Source organism: Canis lupus, chromosome 29 (assembly GCF_003254725.2).
Source record: "Canis lupus dingo isolate Sandy chromosome 29, ASM325472v2, whole genome shotgun sequence".
NCBI classification, from domain to species: Eukaryota; Metazoa; Chordata; class Mammalia; order Carnivora; family Canidae; genus Canis; species Canis lupus.
The window spans coordinates 35100511-35121889 of NC_064271.1; the positions used below are offsets into that span (position 1 = coordinate 35100511).

Genomic DNA, 21379 nt, shown 5'->3' on the forward strand with positions numbered 1-21379 from the left:
AAGCCACTTCGAAAAACAATTTGGAACTTTTTTATGAAGTTAAACATAAGTTTAAGCAACACTGCTTTCACATATTTACTTCAGCAAATCTCTTGTACAATGTAGAAGTCTCTTACATACATGGAAATCTTCATAAAAGAACTTATAATAAGCCCAAAGTGAAAATGACCTAAACACACAGAAATATTTAATAAGTTGTGGTATATTTATACAATGAAGTATTATGCAGCATTGAACATTAGCATACTGCTTGGGTAAAAAAAAGTGAATTCTTAGAGAACTTGGGTAATATCCTTGTTCTAAAGATCTAACAACAATGACAAGTTAATACTGTCTTGGTGGACATTTAAACACTGTACAACTTGCTATTTAAAATGGCAATAAAATAATAAATACAAAAGCAGAATAGTGTTTAACTCTCATGGTGGCAAGGGGATAGTATGTCCACAGACAGATCAGTTTTGGATACATTTCAGTTACTGAGTTATGTGGTGGGTACTTTGATGTTTATTATTAGAAATATACACACATGAAATAGAGAAATGGGAATGGACTGGTGATTAGAGGGTATTATGATTAATCAAGTCTTTTGTAACGAGAACAGTAAGGGAGAGAACAAAGGAGAGGCAATTTTAAAAAAAATCCAAATTATGAAACACCAAATATATTTTTGAAGATTCACTACTTAAAGATTTGGACGTTAAAACAAAATCATTTGCCTTTTGGAGAAGTTAAAATAAATGTTGCTAAGATGCAGAGTTGGCAAGAATATAAGTTGGTGGAGATTTCTGGAAAGCCATTGTAATTGCATGTTTGAGAATTTACCAGAAGAAAATACTTAAGGAATTTTAAAGGAATACTTTGTATTCTAGAATATTCATTTCATATTTTTAATAATGAAGATAACAAAAATATCTAAATACCTTATTTTGGATTCAAAATTGGCATATCCACAGAACAAAAACAATCAGGATTTTTGTGTACGCCATTTCATAATTTTTACATAAACAAGTATACTCAAAAATCTTAAATTAGCTTTATATTATCTCAGTGGTGGAACCGGGATAACATTTTTAAGATTTTATTTATCTCTTTTCCCCCCTCTCATAATTATGCTATTACTTGTTCCATGCCTCCCCCAAAATGGGCTTTTTAACATCATTTCTACTTTAAAAAAAAAAAATGAAGTTTTGGGTCAAAACCAGCTCACAAACATCAGGTCTCTCTGCAGTGATTAAGAAAGTCTCACATGATAAAATTAAGATGGAAAAATCAAGACCTGACTGGCATTCTGATTTCTCATTTTATCTAAAAAGCCTCTTTTAAGAAGAAACGAAGTAAATGATTTCCCCTAAGTGTTATTAGGGTACGAAAACTAGAAGTGTTCAGGGGGCCCGAACTGTTTTCAGTATCAGCTGAGTACGGAATGATTTATCTGTGACCTAGCAGTGTGGAATCCTGAAGTTTCTATCAACCACTTCACATTAGTAAAGTCCCACCAGGATCTGAAAGAGCTTTTTGTTGTCTTGTGATTTGGGGATACAGATTTAGGTTTCTTTTGCTGCACTCTTCTTTTCTGCATGGTAACAGCTGGTGAAATCTTTCTCCCCTGTCATTCGCTGAATATATCATCTGCAAAAATCACAGAACTACTCAATATGTGATCATAAATGAATCTTTCAGAATAGGCGCAAGAAATATTCTCGGATCAACCCAAACCAGTAGAATCAGCACATCTGTCCCTAACACATTTGAAGGATTAAGATTTTCTTTCCCCAAGGTCTACTTTCACACACACAAAAAATGATTTAAGTTGCTTTTCATGCTATTTTATATTATCCTATTTTACTAAATGACAACTGCCAACTTTCAAAATGGTCCCCATGATCTCCATCATGTGATATCGATGCACTTGCAGAACCACTCTCACACTGTACCAAGCTTAGTTTGTGTGACCACTAGAGGACGGTGGAGGGATTGCATGTCACTTTCAGGAGTTACATCAAAGGCACTGTGCTTCATGTTGGTGCTCTCATGCATGGTTTCCTGCCCTTTTTCTTTGATCACTGCGGGAGAACCCAACTGCTCAGGTCATGAACTCTACAGAGAGGTCTAGGAGACATCTCCAGTTAACTGCTAATGAGTAGGTCCTCTTGGAAGCACATCCTGTAGCTCGTGTTAAGCCATTAGAGGAACAAAACCCTATCTAGTGTATCTGCAATTTCTAATGAGGACCCAGAACAACCCAGCTAAACCACTCATCTGCAGAACTATGTTAAATTGTTAACGTTTGTTATCATGTGTTGAGATACTTTGTTATGAAACAATACACTTTCCCAAGTTTGGAATGTTTTGAACTAGGTTCTCAACAAAAAATGTCCCCTCACTATGTGGAAAACAGTTGAACAGATAAATGGTCATATAAAAGTTATTTTTTTTATTTTTTTATTTTTTTGCAGTGTCTGCCTCTCAAGCTTCACTTTTGTTTTGTTTTCTGGAGGTGAAAGATAAAAGCATCTGGGCTAAGTGATCTTTAATTCTAAATTTAAAACCTGCTTCTGTAAATTGACTGAGCTCTTATTACTTGAAATGGAATTGTATTCCCATAGGAATAAAGCAGCCAAGAAATAGAAACAGTTCATCTTTAACACAGATTAAGCAGGAAGATTAATAAAACTTTAAATTACTGAAGTATCTTAAGATCTGGAATATATTTAACTTATTTATTCACACAATTTGAGGATTTAAAAAATGTATTTTATTCAGTGATAGCACTAGTCTCTTCCCTTAGATAAAAATACAGTCATCTTTTCAATTGACTTTTACTAAGTGCAATACCAGATTAAGACATTAAAAAAAAAAAAAAGGCTTCTTTGATAGTAAAGCAGCTATGAAAAAACCATGGGGGGTGGGGGGAGTTCAGCAAAATCACAGAACACTGGTCAACATACAAAAAAAAAAAAATGTAGATTACCACATAAGCAACAAATAGTTGAAAATTGACAAAAATATCTTGAATAATAGGATAAAAAAAACTATGTATAAATTCTTCAAAATATGTTTAGGATCTCTAGATGGTAAATTATAAAACACAGATGAAAGAAATCCAAGGAAAACTAGATTAATGAAAAGATACATTGTGTTTATGGATTAGAAGATTCAGTATTGTTAAGATGTTAATTCTCACCAATTTGGTCTATAGATTCAAGGCAATCCCATTCAAAAATCTCAGAATTTTTGTAGATAACCATAAACTGATTCTAAAACTTGCATGAAGGACACAGTAAGTTTGGAAAAACCAAATTTGGAGCACTCCTGCTACTCAATTCCAAGACTTACCATAAAGTTAAGGCAATCATAAAAAAGTTAAGATGACCAATAAATGTTGTATTGATATGGGGATAAGAGAGGGCACCTGCTGTGATAAGCACTGGGTCATGTGTGGAACTGTTGAATCACTACATCGTATACCTAATGCTGTATGTCAACTACCAAAATAAAAGTGATATTGATAAAAAAAAAAAAAAAAAAAAAAACAGGAACATAGGAAAACAGAACCGAACTGAGTCCGGGAAAAGAATCACACAAAGAGTCCAATTATTGATACACATGCAAATGTAATTCAGTAGAAAAAGAGGTTTTTTTTTTTTTTTTTTTTTTTTTAAAGGTTGCAGGAATAATTAGATGTCTATAGGCAAGAAAGGGACTCTCCCATTATAGAAAAGTTAAAGTTGATCACAGATATACATGTAAAAATGTTGTCACAGATATACAAGTAAAAGTGAAAAATAAAAGGACTTCTGGAGAAAGAAAAAAAAAAAAAAAAGACATGCAGGAGAAAATCTTTGACTCCTTAGATAAAGCAAAAGGTTCTAAGATAGGATACCAAAAGTACCATATAAATTACAAAATTAGACTATAAAGTTAAAATTTCCCTGTTAAAGACGCTGAAGAGAAGGAGATAAGCTGCAGACCAACAGAAGATATTTGTCAATTGCTTTTGTGGCAAAGGACTTGTATCAAGGATATAGGAGGATCTCTCAAAACTCTGTATGAAGACCATCCAATAAGTATAACTGAGCTTACTATGTGAATGGATAATATCCCCAGATAATTTATGTGAAAGTATTTGAAAAGATACTAAACACCCTAGTCATAAGGATAATAGAAATTAAATCACAATGAGATACCAAAACATTTTAGAATAGTTTTTTTTTTTTTTAAATGTTGACAATAGTAAGAGCTGACAAGTAGGTGGAGCAACCAAAACTCTCATACATTGTTAATGGGAATACAAAACAGTAAAGGCAACTTTGGAAATTGAGCAGTTTCTTATAAAATTAGACTTACATTTATCCTATGATCCAATATGACCTCTCCTAGGTATTAGCCAATGAGAAGACTTAAGTTCCTACAAACATCTGCACATGAGTATATAGGAACTTCATTCCTAACTGCCCCAAACTGGAAATGACCCAGATGAAACTTCAGCTGTTCCACAGATAAACTGTGGTCTATCCACACAATGGAATACTAATCTAGAAAAGGCTCAAATTATTGATTCACGCAGTACCATGGATGGATCTTGAACCCATCTGGCTAAGTCAGACATGAATGCTGTCTTGTGATTCCATTTATATACAATTTTGTAAAAGGCAGGACTGTGAAACAAATCAGTAGTTATCAGGAATGGGGCATGAAGAGGGATTAAAGGGGTAGCGTAAAGGAGTTTGGGGGGGTGGTGATGGAACAGTGTTATATCATTACTAGAGTGGCAGATTCATGGCTTTGCACCTATCAAAATCCATAGAATATCACAAATAAATGTAAATTAAGACATCAATGATGGTGTAAAGTGGCACTGGAGGCAACAGAAATGGAATTCAAACTGCAGCAAGTGGGAAAACATGGTAAGACTTAAAATTCCATAGAAATTTACATATTCTTCACCATTCATTAAGCTAGAGCACACCTCCTCTGTCGTGAAGTGAAACAGAATGAGACACTTTTGTGATGTGAATTTATATCCAAGAATATTTTCTCTTTAGGGCATGAATTATTCTATGTGTGGGATGCCTCCCCAATTTGGCGATCATTTGCCAAGTTTGTGATTCTCCAGATAAACAGCAAGCATCCCTTTGGGTAGCTAACATAAATCTGGTGAGATTTTTCCTTACTGACAAGGTTTAAGAGAAAAGTTTGAAGTCTGAAAAGATATTAGATTAGAGGTTTAGGTATATCAGAGTTTCTGTAAGCATGAAAGATACCTTAGATTAATAGTTGACTGCTCCACTGTGCACCACAGTCTTGGGTAAATACACTAGTAGGGTATTAACGAAGGAATGGGTGGGTGGGGAGGCGAGTGTATGGAACAGGCTCCATATTCAGAAAGCACTGGAGGATTTCCACGAGCCACGGAGCAGAAATCTAATGATGTTCTCTTATATACATCAAGCAGATTTGTAAAATGAAATTGGCACAGTAACACAATCAGTACTTCAAAATAATTTACCACCACCACAAAGCTTTTAATATAGTGACAATAGTGCTGTGTTCTTGTGATGGCTCAAAGAGTCTGTTTTGAAAATGAAATTAAATTATGTATTTTCTTTGGTATGCCAAACATTTGATGAATCTATTGTAATCTAAAAGCCAGGCGCGTCAAAGCATTAGCATTGATGTTTAATAGCATAGGCCAGTCCCAGAAAACTGCTTATGTCAAGCTTGTTTAATATAAATGGTTTCATTTTTCAAGATTGTATTCACTTTATGTAGAATTTTATAGATTTTTTTCCCTTTTAAGTAGCTGGCATTGGAGAAAAATACTTTCACCTTTGAAATAGAATAAAGACTGTTTACGTTTAAGGAACGTGGGTGTGAAAGTGCGCACATGTGTGTGCACATAAGCAGCAAAAGTGAAAAAGTTAGGAATTAAAAGCCATAAACTATTATAACCATCGAAACTGGTGCAAAGCTTTTCAGTCTACTGTGGAAGTCCTCTCAAGTCCACACATCAATAGACATGACCGACTCAAGGGTCTTTAGTTCATGTGCGCTCTCCTTTATCCATGATGGTTCGTTTTCTGTGTCAACTTGACTGGGTCACAGGGTGCTCAGGTAGTTGGTCACACATCGTATCTGGGTTTTTTAGTGACAAGCTTTATGGGAGAGATTAGCATTTCAGGCAGACTGAGTAAAATAGAGTGTCCATCATGATGTGGATGGCCATCATTCAAATCCTTGAAGGCCGACGAATGGAGAATGCTCTCTTTCTGCTTGACTATTTATCTGGACATGGATCTGCTGCTCTGGGATTTGACTTTTACTATCAACCCTCCTGGTTCTCAGGCCTTTACGCTTGGGCTGGAACTACGCTACCTCAGACACAATTTGCAGTTAACTGATCAGAAGACTTTTCAGCCTCCATAAACATATGGGCCAATTCCTTTAAATTAGTCTATGTTCCGTTGGTCCTGTTTCCCTGGAGGACCTTAAAGATTTCCTCTATCTTGATTTAACCACTCAAAAGAAATAAAATGTTCATACTGTAGTTGTGAAGGAAAGATCAATATATGCCAAAGAAATTAAGCCCTTGACATAACTGATAGCCCTCCACTCCCAAGACTTCCCAATGTGAACCTGGATATAACATTAAAAGTTCTTGATTCATTTCGACATTATTTTTGTTACACTTAATATACATGTGTGCATGAAGGTAGATGGAAATATGATAGCCCCAATCTCACACATATTATTGATATGAAGATTTAAAGAACTACAAGAATTCTCAGTAATCCTTTTGAGTTATCTTATATAGACCATGAATTTGTTTCATGAGAAAACATTTCATTCTGAATTGAGAAGTATGGCTACCCACTTATAATATTGAACCCACAGTCAAACACCAATAAAAATCTGCCTCTGCTAGGGGATAAAAATGTCAAATTTTTTTTTTAAATGTAGCCCATTCACTTTAACATTGTATCTGTCATCTGAGATTTCAGCTAGTAAAAATAACACTAGATCTTAGAATATGTAAAACTCTGCCATAAAGAAGTGAGTCAAGTGTCTCTAAGTTAAAATAGTTACAAATGTCAATGTTCTACAAACGCAGCCACAGACGTGCAATCTGAACATACTAATTATTCCAAACACAGCCAGCTATCCCAACCACAACTTCTGCATGTGATTCGCAGGGAAAAAAAGAATTAACTAAAACAATAGCAGATACTAGCAATAAAATGCCCTAATCAGGTAACACGAATTATTAAATGTCTGAAGTTTAATCACTTGCCTATGGCAACCCCTATCAGATATCTAATAGGCTTGCATATTTTTTTTAATCTATCCACCAGACATTATAGAGCACCTACTGTGAACCAAGTATTTTGCTACATTATGGAACTCGAAAAATGATTAAGAATGAACTGTTTCCATGGGTGTTTGGGAGAGTAAGAGATATTTTTAAAATAGCATACAGGTCCTAGGATAGAAATGAGAAGAAATAAAGACTTGATATATCAGATACTTACTCGCAAGTATTAATCACAACCCACCTGAATACAGTGGACAATCAGCTGTCCTGCCCGCAGACACTGCCGGCCACTCTGGGTGACCAGACTCTTCCCCTACACTGCTTGAGTGACACCATGAGCTGTGCCAAGTGCTAGCGAATGGCCTGGTCCCCCAGTGCTGCTTCCACTTCACCTTCACCTCTGTCAGAATGACTATTTAAAAAAAAAAAAAAAAAAAGTGCTGGGGGTAAAAATAAGGAAAAAAAAAAAAAAAAAAAAAGGAAATCCCATGCATGGATTAGTGGGAATGTAAAGGGCTAAAGCCATTATGGAAAACCGTATGGAGCATCTTCAAAAATAAAAACTAGAGCTACCAGGTGATCCAACAATTCCACTTCTGGGTATATGTCTAAGAGAGCGAGAACACTAACTGAAAAAAGATATGCACCTCTATGTTTATCACGTTACTAACAAAAGCCAAGATTTGGAAGGAACTTCTGTGCCCAGGGATGGATCAATGAATGAAAAAAATGTGGTGCATGTGTATATACAGTTGAAATTTGAACAAAAGTTTGAACTGTGCAGTTCTACCTATAATAGTCTTCTCCATAAATACAGTGTATATTTAAGTATACGTTATCACAATTCTCGTTTAGTCGTTTACTTTAATACAGTCTATAATATACAAAATATGTTACTTGACTAGGTGTTATTGGTAAGGCCTTCCCATCAATAGTAGGCTACTGGCAGTTAAGTTTTTTTTTGTTTTGTTTTGTTTTTGGGGGGGTCAAAATTATACGTGGACTTTTGACTGCATGTGGGGGAGAACACTCCTAACCTCTGCATTTTGCCAGGGTCAACAGAACAATGGAATACTCTTCAGCCACAAAAGCAAAATCTAACCATCTGCTATAGCATGGATGGACTTTGAGGACATTACGCTAAGTGAAATACGAAAAATTCTTTAGGATTTCACTTTTATGTGGAATCTAAAAAAACAAAACAGCATCAGACTCAGATACAGAAAACAGACTGAGGTTTGTCAAAGGAGAAGGGAGATGGGGGCAAGGGGTGAAATGGGTAAAGAGAGATCAAGAGATACAAACTTCCAGGTATAAGTCATGGGGGTGTAATATATGGCATGGGGAATATAGTCAATATTGTATTACCTTTGTATGGTGACAGATGGTAACTTGGCTTATTCTGGTAATTTCATAATGAATTTAAGTGTTAAATCACTATGCTGTACACCTGACACTAATGTGACATTGTCAATGATACTTCAGTTTATTTAACAGAAAGAGTGTATTTGCACAAATAGGGGGAGCTGCGGAGGGAGAGGGTAAATCAGGCTCCCCATTGAGCAGGGAGGCTGATGTGGGGCTTGATCCCAGGACCATGACCCAAGCTAAAGGCAGACACCTAACTGACTGAACCACCGAGGCATCCTAATTCTTCAATTAAAAAAAAAAAAAAAAAAAAAGAAGTAATGAACTTAGTAGTTACAATTCAAGATAGTATAAGAACATTTTAAAAAGCAAAGAACAAAATTATCACTTTTATGATAAAGTATGTCAGATTCAGCAATAAGTGCTTTCCAGGTATTTTATTTCCTTATAAAAACTCTAGGAAAAATATACATTGTTATCCCCATTTAACAGGAGAAATACCTGAGGGACAGGTTGCTTGCATGAAGTTGTTTAAGTAGTAGAGGCAAGATTGGAGCCAGAGACTGAGTAAATCTTGGGTTTATTTGCTATACAACATTCCAGCTGTTTAATGTGATAATGATGGAACTGAATTTAAACAGCTAATATATTAAGAATGCTGAAAAACATTCACTAAAACCCCACATGCTGTTTCAATGCTCCTACATCAAACATGAACCCTCTTAAGTGCACCTATAGTCAATTTTTAAGTTAAATAACTCATATACATAATATTGCTGATCACATAACCCTACACCAAAAACCCCACAGATGACCCCGTTTATAATACCAATTAGCACCCTTTCAAAATACAGCAGTCAGAACTCTAAAATATACGAGGATATTTTTGTTTTTTTTCTATCCAGTTGAATGAGAAGTATCATGGATACATGTGGGGAAATAGAGAAGATGATCTAGTAACAGGTGTTTCAGCAAAAGCTAAACATATCAAACTTTGAAATCTTAAGTCTTAAATAATATGCAATCTTGACTGTGACTGATTAATTTTTAATGGCATTTTAAGTGTGGGGTCCTGGAGAAAGCACTCAATTTAAGAAATAGCCAGGATGGAGACACAAAAGCAATACTAACACCAACATACTAACCCTGGAGCTTAACACCAATGCCAGCACAAATCTAGCCCTGGTCTAAGACTCAGCTCCAGGGAACACATTTCATTTTTCTGCTTTAAAACAGCCATCTTGCAAGAGAAAAGGAGGTACTTTTCCACAGAATAAGGCATTCACCAACTCTGTGGCATGCATCTCAAAATATCATATCCATAAACTGTCACAGGTGTTCTTATTCACTATTTGAGTAATTCTACAAAGTTTTAGTAGCAGTTACTAAATATATTCCCACTCCTAGGTTTTGCCCTACAAATATTCAAAGGTGAGTCAGAGGCTCTGCTCTCAAAGGACTTCCAACCTTATACAAAAGATTAGAAATCATTAAAACGGTGGGGGGGGGGGGCGGGGGAAGATCTTGGAGAGATGCAGAGGTTCGCTGAAGAAATCAAAGAAGTTACAGAAGAATTTTCCTGAAGGAAATGTAATTTCACTGGGGCCCTGAAGGATAAGTAGATTATAGCCTGTAAAGACAGGTTGGGGGGACAGGGGAAGTTGAAGGCATCCAGGCTGAAGTAATTATGAGCCATATAAGGAGTTGGAAATAGGAATGCTAAGTCTGTTGGGTTTGTGTTATTAGTCATTGAAGGTCTGTGTACACTGGAGACACATGATGAAAAGCACATTTAGAAGGGGCACGTGGGTGACTCTGTTGGTTAAATCTCTGCCTTTGGCCCAGGTCACCCAGGTCATGATCCCAGAGTCCTTGGATTGAGCCTCACATCAGGCTTCCTGCTCAATGGGCGTCTGCTTCTCCCTCTGCCTGTTGCTCCTCCTGCTTGTGTGCTGTCAAATAAAATTTTTTTTAAAGTGTACCTTACAAAGAGTTATCTGGCATCTACAAGTAGGCCTCATTGCAGGGACAAGAAGAGTAAGCTATTGCAGTGGCCATGCCAGTGTTCATGGGCACTGGACTTGAGTGGAAAAAGCTTTACCTGGCAACTGAATGCCTAGGACTATTAAAATCTGAAGGGGTCAGTAAAGACAGTTAACATTTGAAGCTTGCACAAGTCCAAGAACATTGTGGAAATCTAGTTTAGGAGTTGGTTTGGTGAAGAAAGCAATTTTTGACAATTTTGAGAGCTTGGAGAAATGGATGTACTCTATTGAAAGGCATCCAAAGAGATGTGGAGCTTGGGAAACAGGACATGGCTTAGTTGAGGATTTGGAGTACATCACCAGAGAGACAATGATTAAAGTTATAAAAGTTGACACATTCACGAAGGGAAAAAATATAGAAGGCGTTAGAAGAAACCACGACTATTTATACTCAATGAACAAACTAGTACTAAAGCATGTGGAATACCAGATAAGAGAATTCAGGACTATAAAGTAGACACAGAAAAACCAGAGACCTAAAATCCAACACTTCTTACCAGAGTTTTACATGTTACAACTTAAATAGTTCTGATGTAGATATATAGTAAATTTTGTTTGAACAACATAGCCTTAAGTTTAACTTTTTATGCTTTGAATCACTCACCTGTAAAATGGGAAAAATACCAAGTTCATGAGGCTGTCAAGAAAATTAAGTGACTTAACATCAGTAAAATGCTTGGAACAGTGCCTGGCACATAGATAGGGTCTGCTCTTTTGGTCACTTTAAAATGGTTTTACAGATGAAACAGGCCAAGGATCAAAAAACTGGTAAGTGAAACCCAATCAAGGAGGAGGTGACGTTCAATGGTATCAAAAGCTGAAGATTAGAATTAAGAAAATAAAAACAGGTTTGCTATTAAGGAGTTAATTTACTATTGCTTGTCATGAAAGAATTTACCATTATCTAGAGAGCCACTTTAATAGAGTGGGAGGAAGCCAAATCCAAGATCCAAGTGGTTGAGGAGTATTCTAGCTAGTTAACGCTTTAGCATGCTTTCAACGAGCTAACCATTAATACTGATGACAGTGGTCAACTTCCCTGCGTTCCAACAACAACAAAAAAGTATACAATGCATATCTGTATCACAACCCAAAGCATATCAAAATCAAATATTTATGAACCTGTCTATATTAAGAAACTAAGACATGATCAATATCTTTATATACCCAGTACTTAGCACAGTACTGGTCACGTGGGAGACCACAAATGTCAAAAAGTTTAAACATAGATAATGCATTAAGACAAAATCGAAGTGGTCACCATAGAGAAATGTACTATTTGAATCTATGTAATGTATATTCAAAATATATGTGATCTTCTCAGTTCGGAATTTATTAATGTTACTTTCTTGTTCACAACAGAATTGCAGGGTCATTTCTGTATAGAGAGCTTAAGCAACAGAAATTCATAAAATTCCCTTTGGAAGAAACCTACATGGTAAGGTATCTAGCAACATTTTCCCCTCGGGGACATAGTGGCATATATAATTCCACGGGCTTGCATAGGAATTACGTACGGGTGTTTTGTAACAAGGATTGTGTGCTGTTGAAATGTCGGGACAGAAACTGAAAAACAAATCTCCTGTCAACCCAGACCAAGGTCCCAACTGCCACAATCTGCCAGAGCACAGTTTGGTGATTCTTTTTTTAATTGGCTTAAAAATCTTTTGCTGTTTTCAGATGAAGGGTGATTTGGCTAATTAACAATCTCGTGGGTTCTTTCTTATTCTCTAGCTGAAAATAAAAATGACTCACTTCTAGTTAGTTTGAAAGAAGTTAAAAGAAACTCATGTCTGGAAATGGCTATTAGCAAACTTTACCCAAGTTAAAGCGTTGACAATTTTGTGTGTGTGTGGAGAGGGAAGGATGGAGTTGTATCTAACTGATGCTCTGTGTAAATATAATGGAAGTATTTATTGGGCACAAGTGCACCAAGCCCTTTCGTAGACACTGGGAGGTATAAAAATAGTGAGTTGGAATAAATCTTCAAGGGATTTACAGTCAACTTGAGGATGGGGAACTAGACTAGTAATTTTAAAATATTAGAGCAATTTAAAGTACACGGTCATGTACATTTATACCCTCATCATCACTTCCTAAGACTTCTCTAAAAATCTCCAGATTAGTCCTTCTGTCAATTCAGCCCAATTTTTTGTATTCTTTATAGGGGCACATTCCTAAAATGTAGATTATATGCTAAGATATTGTTTAAAAACTAACAATTTTCAGGAGAATAAGACTTACCTCAGGATGATATACAAGGCCCACTAAGACCTGGTTTCTGGCCACCTCATCGCTGCCATTTGCCAACCATGCATGTAGGTGTGTATATGATGTACTTACATGTACAACGTAATTATACGTATATATTTAGAGAGATAAATACAACTATAATGTATTTTACATGTAGTATATGCAAAACCAGGATAACTTTATTTACCCCAGGATTTTAAGGGGAGTTTAGCATTTTAAAACCAGTCCATTTAATTCACAGTATGAATCAATAAAAATCATATAATCTAAGGTACAAAAAAATATTTGAAAAGAGTCTAACATCCACCCATAATAGAAAGTAACTCAGCAAAATAGTAATAGAAGTAAACTTCCTCTATCTGATAAAGAGCATCAATGAAAAACTTACACCTAATATCCTACTTAATGGTGAGAAACTGAATGCTTATCCCCTAAGGTTGAAAACACCAGAATAGTGCTCTCATCACTTCTATTTCACATTTTATTGGCATTTCTAACCACAGACTAAGGGGGAAAAATTAAAATATCCAGATTTCTAAAGCAGTAGTAAAATTAGGTATTTGCAGAGATGATAGTCTATGTGGACAATACACACGCGCGCGCTCACACACACACACACACACAGCTATGAGAGCTAAAGAGTTTAGCAAGTCTGCAGAAAAAGCATACAAAAATCAATTGTATTTCTGTATGTTAGCAATGAGCAATTAATTTGAATTTTAAAACTACTATTTATAGTAGCATCAAAAACTGAAATGCTTGGAAAGAAATCAGGAAATGTAGAAGATACATAGAAAACTGAAAATCTTGCTGAGAGAAATTAAAAGACTGAAATAAATGGAAAGATCTGCTTAATATGGTTAAGATGTCAATTCTCCCAATTCTGTCTAAAGCTGAGATAGAATTCCAGTCAATCTCAATGGGAATTATAGATAGCAAAATGATCTTGAATGTACATAGAAATGCAAAGTACCTGGAACAGCCAAAACTTTTGAAAAATCTATAGGCTATAAGATTAATGCTATCTGATTCCAGAATGTATTATAAAGCTATATTAATGAAGACAGTGTGATATTGGTTTTAAGACAGATCAATAGACCAATGGAACAAAAAAAGGTCAGTCTAGAAATAGCCCCACATATATATGGAAAATTGATCTTTGACAAAGGTGCAATGGCATGTTAGTGGGAAAAAAATAGTCTTTTCTACAAATGCTACCAAAATAATTGGATAATGGTACATTTAAAAAGTTTATCTTAAAAAAAAAAAAAACAATAAAAAGTTTATCTATGCTTTGTGTGAGTCACAAAAATTCAAAGTACATCATTGACCTAATTGTAAAATGTTAAGTATAAAGCTCATCAATATAACCTTATAAAAACAACCACCCTCTATGACCTTTGGTCTAGGATACCAAAATGTGATCAATAAAAAAGTTTTTAAGTAGGACTTTACAAAATTTAAAACAGCTGCCCCAAACATTATTAAAAGAATGAAAAGATAAACCACAGGCTGGGGAAAATATTTACAGGCCTATCTGATTAGAAACTAGTACCCAGAAAATATAAGGAACTCTTAAAATTCAATATTAAAAATACAATTCAATAAGATTAGGTAGAAGATTTGAATAAGCATTTCAAGGAAAATCTAAGGATGGCAAATGAGCACATTAAAATATGCTCAACTACGGGCAGCCCAGGTGGCTCAGCGGTTTAGCACCACCTTCGGCCCAGGGCGTGATCCTGAAGGTCTGGGATCCAGTCCCACATCAGGCTCCCTACATGGAGCCTGCTTCTCCCTCTGCCCGTGTCTCTGCGCACCCCCACCCCCTGTGTCTCTCATGAATAAATAAAATCTTTAAAAAGATAAAATATGCTCAAATCCTTAGTCATCAGGAAAATGCAAATTAAAACCACAATAAGCTATTCCTACGGATCTCATAGCATGGCTAAGATTTAAAACCCCAAACATATCAAGTGTTGGTCATAATGTGAAGAAACAAACTCTTATACTTTGCCTGTAGAAAGTAAAAATGGTACAACGACTCTAGACAACAGTTTGGTAGATTCTGAAGTTCAACATGACTCCTTTTTTCCTGCCGTTTCACTATTAAGCATTTACCCACGACATACTAAAGTAGGTGTTCATACAAAGATTTGTATAGGAGTACCTGTAGCAGCTTTTCTAATACCTAATAAATGAAAATAACCAAAATATTCCTCAACAGGTGAGCAGATCAACAGTATTTCCAACAATGGAACACTACTCAGCAATAAAATGGAAAGAACTGGTACATGCAAAGGTATAGATAGAACTCAACATCATGCTGAGTTAAGGAAACCAAACAAGGCACACCTTAAATGATTCCATTTATACAAAATTCTAGGAAATAAAAAAAAATGTGTAGCGATAGGAAGCAACTCAGGGGCTTCCTACAGAGAGAGGTAGGAGCATCAGAGTGAGGGTGGGGTGGGGAGGAAGGCAGTAAAACAGGCATAATGAAATTTCAGTGTGATGTTATATTGTCTTGATTATGGTGATGGTTTCACATTATATGTAACAGGTCAAAACCTATCAAGTTGCACACTTTAAATACGTGCTATGTGCTGTAGGTCAATTATGCTTCAATAGAGCTTTTTAAAATCTTAGAGATGGATTCTAGATGGGAACAGTGCAAGTATTTGAACAGAATGATTCACAGGTGGAATGGTTTAGACGAATGAGAAGTGGACACAAATGGAGTTTTGAGGAGGCACAAAAGGGGGTAATTAACTTCCTTCTCTCTCACTGGGTTAAAAAAAAAAAAAAAAAAGATTAGAAGTAAAGATTCCATAGGTGGAAGTAACTGGGGATATAAGATCTTTTGCAGGACAAGCGAGGCCTAGATTTTGGGAGGCTTCTTTCTAAAGGAAAGTTGCCAATAGTGGTTTTATAAGCAAGTGAAGTACACTCTCAGGAGAAGAGAAGGGATTTTCTATTTATAAAGACCTGAATTTGAATCTTCTGTCACCTAGGCAAGTTACTCACATTGAGGCTCGATTTCTTTATCTGAACACTTGTAGTAACAATAATGATCTCTAAGGCGTTGTGAAAAATCTCCAATTGTCCTTGTTTTTCTTAGCCACAGCTGAAAACAGCCCTGATGAGCAACAGCTATAGAATAGAATTGGCATAGCTCCCAACTAATTAGAGTCCAACTAAACAAATTTGAAGGTATATTAAGAACCCGTAACATCCCATAAGTGCTGTTTAGAATTTGTTTTGCTCCTTTTTGGTGTAGAATCTTGTCCTCTTCAGGGGTGTAATTGCAGTACTGGATGCCCACTAAGTTGTAGCCCCATCCCAGTCTCACCGTGGATCACACGGCATCTCCAGTCTATCACTAATTTGCACTACAATCTGCCAGCCATCACCAACTCTGGACTCTAACTGATGCCATGTCTCTAAGAGGACTTCCTTTTTCTGTCTCGAATGTATGAGCACTGCTTACAGTTACCTACTATCATACGTCTACCAGGAAAAGCTCAGATGAGACAAATTCACAACGTGCCCTTGAAAATTTAGGGCAGCCCGGGTGGCTCAGCAGTTTAGCACCGCCTTCAGACCAGGGCCTGGTCCTGGGGACCCGGATCAAGTCCCACATGGGGCTCCCTGCATGGAGCTTGCTTCTTCCTCTGCTTGTGTCTCTGCCTCTCTGTCTCTCTCATGAATAAAAAAAAAAAAAAAAAAAAAGAAAAGAAAGAAAAAGAAAATGATGATTTAGGCACTCAGTCTGCAATTGGGTTGATAATCTTTGTGCCAACCTATACCATCTTTGTACACATCTTACTTCGCATCGACAGGCCTTGAAGCTGTAACACTTCTAGCTGCTGAGCTAAACTTGGTCTGGGAGACATTTGACATGAGTAAACTTCTAGGGCTTATCTCATGTTAGACTCTAGCCTTGAGTTAGTTTTCAGGTCCAGACACTGGGGACTTTTTTTTTTTTTTTTTTTTTTTAAAGATTTACACAGAACATGTGATCCAGGGAGATAGGGGAGAGAAAATTTCAAGCAGACTTCCCCTGAGCACTGAGCCCAACTTGGGGCTCAAGATCATGACCCTGAGATCACAACCTGAGCTGAAACCAAGAGTCGGACACAACTTAATAAGCCACCTGGGCGCCCCCTCTGTTTCTAAGGACTAAAGTTGCTGCTGTAACATCTACTTCATGACTGGTTAAAGACTAGGACGTCTACCAATTAAGCCCATTTTTTTCCTTACCATCTTAGTCCTTTTTTTTGGTTCTTAATTCTCCTTGGTAAAAGAAAATGGATTTGGAGAATTTAACATACATGGGAAATGGTCAAGTTAAATAGCCCCAAGCACCTGACTCCTACTCTAGTTGCCAAATGGCAACTAGAAACTTCTCTAGATTTCTTCTTTTTTAAAATTTTATTTGACAGAGAGAACACAAGCAGGGAGAGCAGCAGAGAAAGAAGCGGGCTCTCTGCTGAGCAGAAAGCCCAACACGGGGCTCAATCCAGGACCCTGGGACCAGGACTTGAGCCAAAGGCAAACACTTGACTGAGCCACTCAGGTGCCCCTTCTCCTAACATTTAATTCTCAGACAGGAATTCACCAAGTCGCCTCCTCCTTGTCCACTTATCCTTCAGAAATGGCTGGTTCATTTTCCTGAAAGGTCCTTCCTTCAACCACAAAGATGACCACAGAGCAGAACAAACTGTTCCCTTTAGCCTTGAGTTGTGGCTTCATACCTTTGAGAATCACCACATAAAATTCTTGACTGACACATTCACTGGCTTCACACCTTTTCCGGAAATAAACTATTTGCAGCCATTTCTCACACATTGGAAGGACGTAAGTTTTGTTCATGGTGCTCACAGTATTTTTCCATTTTCTCCATTATTGTTTGGCTAAATTTATAATATGCATTCTTGGAGAACAGGAACTTTGCCAACTTTTATCTTTGCGTCACAGCATTAGCACAGTTACTGCTTAGAAGTTTTAAGAAATTTGTGAAGGAATGACAATGAGTAACAATCCATCGCTGTTCAGTTCTAGATGTACTCAGAGATGGGTAGGATAAGTAGGTTTTTGTGAAGTTAGCACCTCAAGAGGGAATAAATGAGGCACAGAGAAAGCAGAGGAAAAGACACACAAACCCATACAAATAGTTCCGTCTGGTTATGAAGTAACTTTGGTTTTACTTTTTTAAAATGATCCATAAAAACTCATTTTAAGTTTCAATGGTCATTAAATCATTTCTTTCCAATAAGAGACAAAGTCTTCCTTTATTCCCTTCTTGTGTTTCATTGTAGCTCAAACAGGTTAAGAGGAGATGAAGAAGGTAGAGATGAAAAATAGGTTTTGTTTGTTATCTTACAAGATGAAATCTTGGAAGGAATCATTTCAAACTCAGCTATGAACCCAGGTTTAAATTCAACCTTTGACATTAATTAGCTCAGCTGCCTTGGGGAAAACACTCAATCTTCATTGCACCGAGAATCTACAGCCATAAAATGGAGGGAGGAGGGGGAGGGTAAGATCTGCCTTGCTCTAAAAAGTGCATTCTTAGTGTAACCGGTAAGATTGGCAAGAGTGGAACATCAGGGGTCCAAGCATCTCAAGCTCTGTGGATTCAGTCCAGGATGTTTCTGGCTAATTCATTAGTACTGCATTATAAACTCCTGATAATGCAGTTTATTTCTTTTGTGGTTTACTGCACTGGCTCCTTTTCAATTTGTAATTTTTATTTTCCTCCATAATTATCCCTTGAAACAATTCCTAATTTAATGGAAAGGCAATTGGCCTAGGCATCAGAAAAATAAGGTTTCATATTCTTCTGCCAAAAACCAGTTCCCTAACTTCAGGAAAATGACTTCACTCTTTGAGATTCAGTTTTGTTTTGTTTTTTTTCTTTCACTCACTATTCATTCCTTCCACAAATATTTGTTGAGTGCTTAGGAGTACTAGATAGTATTTTTTCATCTGCAAAATAATATATGACTATGGAGTGTGTATATATATCTCCTAAAGCGCCTTTCAGTTCTTGCATACAATATATAATCTTTTCTCACTTTGTTTCCGATTATGTGTTCTTCCCTAGGCTACAAACTTAAGGCTCTCCCTTAAGGAGCCATCAGGATGATTATTGATCATTTCTCTAAATCCATCCTATTCCTCCCCTCATTTTCTGAGGATTGGTTTCAGTTTTTGTTTTTTTTTTTAAGAGTTATTTTAGAGAAGGGAGGAGAAAGAGGGGAAAGAGCAAGAGAGAGTCCCAAGCAGACTCCACGTTGAGTGCAGAGCGGGACACAGGGCTCGATGTCACGACTCTGAGATTAGGACCTGAGCAGAAACCAAGTCAGGCATTTAACTGATTGCACCACCCAGGTGCCCCTCAATTCTAATTGATCAGCCTTTGCCTCTGTATCCTCATTGAAATCCTGCCTCAAACTCATTTGACTATTAATTTCAAGACCAAATGGAGCTAATTTGCAGACATAAAAAGCGGCATAAAATAAGTGATTAACATCACCTCCAAATTACAACTGACCTTTGAACACATGAGGTCAAACTGCTTGGGTCTATCTATACATGGATTTTTCTTGATAAATACAACACTGTAAATGTGTTTTCTCTTGGGATTTTTTTTGAAGCATAATTGTTATATTAGTTTCAGGTGTAAAATGATGATTCAACAATTGCACACATTACTCAGGGATCAAGATAGTTGTATTCTTATTCCCTTTAGTTAACCCATTCCCCCATCATCTGCCCTCTGGTAACCACCAGTTTATTTAAGGGTTTTTCCATCTTTCCTTCTTTGTGATTTTCTTAACATTTTCTCTAGCTTCTTTATTATAAGAATACAGTATATTATACAAAAACATACAAAATATGCATTCATCAACTAGGTTATCAATATTGATAACTTCTTGCTTCAGGTTAAGAGTAGGATATTAGTAGGTAAGTTTTGGCGGGGGGGTCAAAAGTTATACATAGATTTTCGATTGTATGGGGTGGGGTGGCAGCCAGTGCCCTTAAAGTCTGAGTTGTTCAAAGTTAAACTGTAAAGTGACAAACAAAAATCCTGGGGGATCCCTGGGTGGCTCAGTGGTTTAGTTCCTGCCTTCAGCTCGGGGTATGATCCTGGAGACCCGGGATCGAGTCCCGCATTGGGCTCCCTGCATGGAGCCTGCTTCTCCCTCTGCCTGTGTCTCTGCCTCTCTCTCTCTCTCTGTAGTCTCTCATGAGTAAATAAATAAATCTTAAAAAAAAAGATCCACTCACTCCACAAATCAACTGTTTCTGGCCAAATTTTGCTAGTTGAGCTCTCCTATGAGTAATTAGGTTCAAAGACAGGTGTTGAGTGAAGATCTACACTATAGTTCTCATAAAAATGCAGTTTAAGGAGCACGGCCTATTTTGAGAAAATAGTAATACTATCAAACTACTTTGATTTCAAAAACTAATTAGATTTCCTCAAAATTTTAATGCTAACTGTAAAAATCTGTATTCCAACCTCTCAGCAGCAAGCAGACAATATTTGGTTTTATATGTAAGCCAATTTGTGTACCCAACTGGAAAACCTTATTTCTGGCTTCCTGAAGAAAACAGAGCATCAGACAATAATTATCTTTCTTGTCCATTCCTATCCTTCCTCCCCTGTTTCAGGGGAAATGACCTTTCCCCTACTCAGGGCCCGTCTCCTCACCAGTGCTCCCAAAGCCAAGCCCTCTTAACTGTTCAATCACATGGCTGTACCAGTCCTCAGCTTTCATCTTTATTTTTTCCCTCCATGCTGACTCCTTACACTAGTAGTAAAATGTTCTAGTTTCTCTCATTTAAATCGTGGCTTCTCCTGAGTATATATATTCCCCTCCCTATAACCTCATCTCTAACCTTCCAATTGTAGCCAAGTTTTCTGAAAGGCAAGTATATCATCATTCATTCTGAAACCAAGTTTTTCTCCCCAGAATGCTCCCAAATCTATTCCCACTTACTTCAAAAACCTACCTTTATAGCTAAATCCAACAGACAATATTCTCTACTGACTTTGTTCAAACTTTGAGAAGCACCACCTCCTTCATAGCACTTCTTTCCTTCTTGACCATGAAACCAGGGCCTTCTCCAGGTTTTTCTTCTATGCCCTCAGGGCTTTTATAGTGTTCTCCTTAGTAGGTTCCACCCACTGTGAGCATTCCTTGAATATCAGTTGCATAATTGCTTCTTTTGGTTTTTTTCTCATCTTCACACCTTCCTTATGAACCTCATCCTTGATGATAACTCATATTTCTTCACCCTCCTAAACGTCACAACAATCTACCTACCTACTAGATATATCAACTTGAATTTCCCATGGCCTCTTCAAAATGAACATTTTATCCTCTAC

The 21379-nt window shown here is 36.8% G+C and overlaps 1 long non-coding RNA gene across 3 annotated transcripts in view; it reads right to left on the reverse strand.

Moving 5' to 3' along the window:
- The window catches only part of LOC125754011 (uncharacterized), a 165811-nt gene extending 144699 nt beyond the window's left edge, over nucleotides 1-21112 (reverse strand). For all 3 annotated transcript variants that reach the window (XR_007407181.1, XR_007407179.1, XR_007407180.1), the window contains exon 1: nucleotides 21004-21112. This is a non-coding gene — a long non-coding RNA (uncharacterized LOC125754011). The remainder of the gene's footprint in view (nucleotides 1-21003) is intronic.
- Nucleotides 21113-21379: the final 267 nt, after the last annotated feature.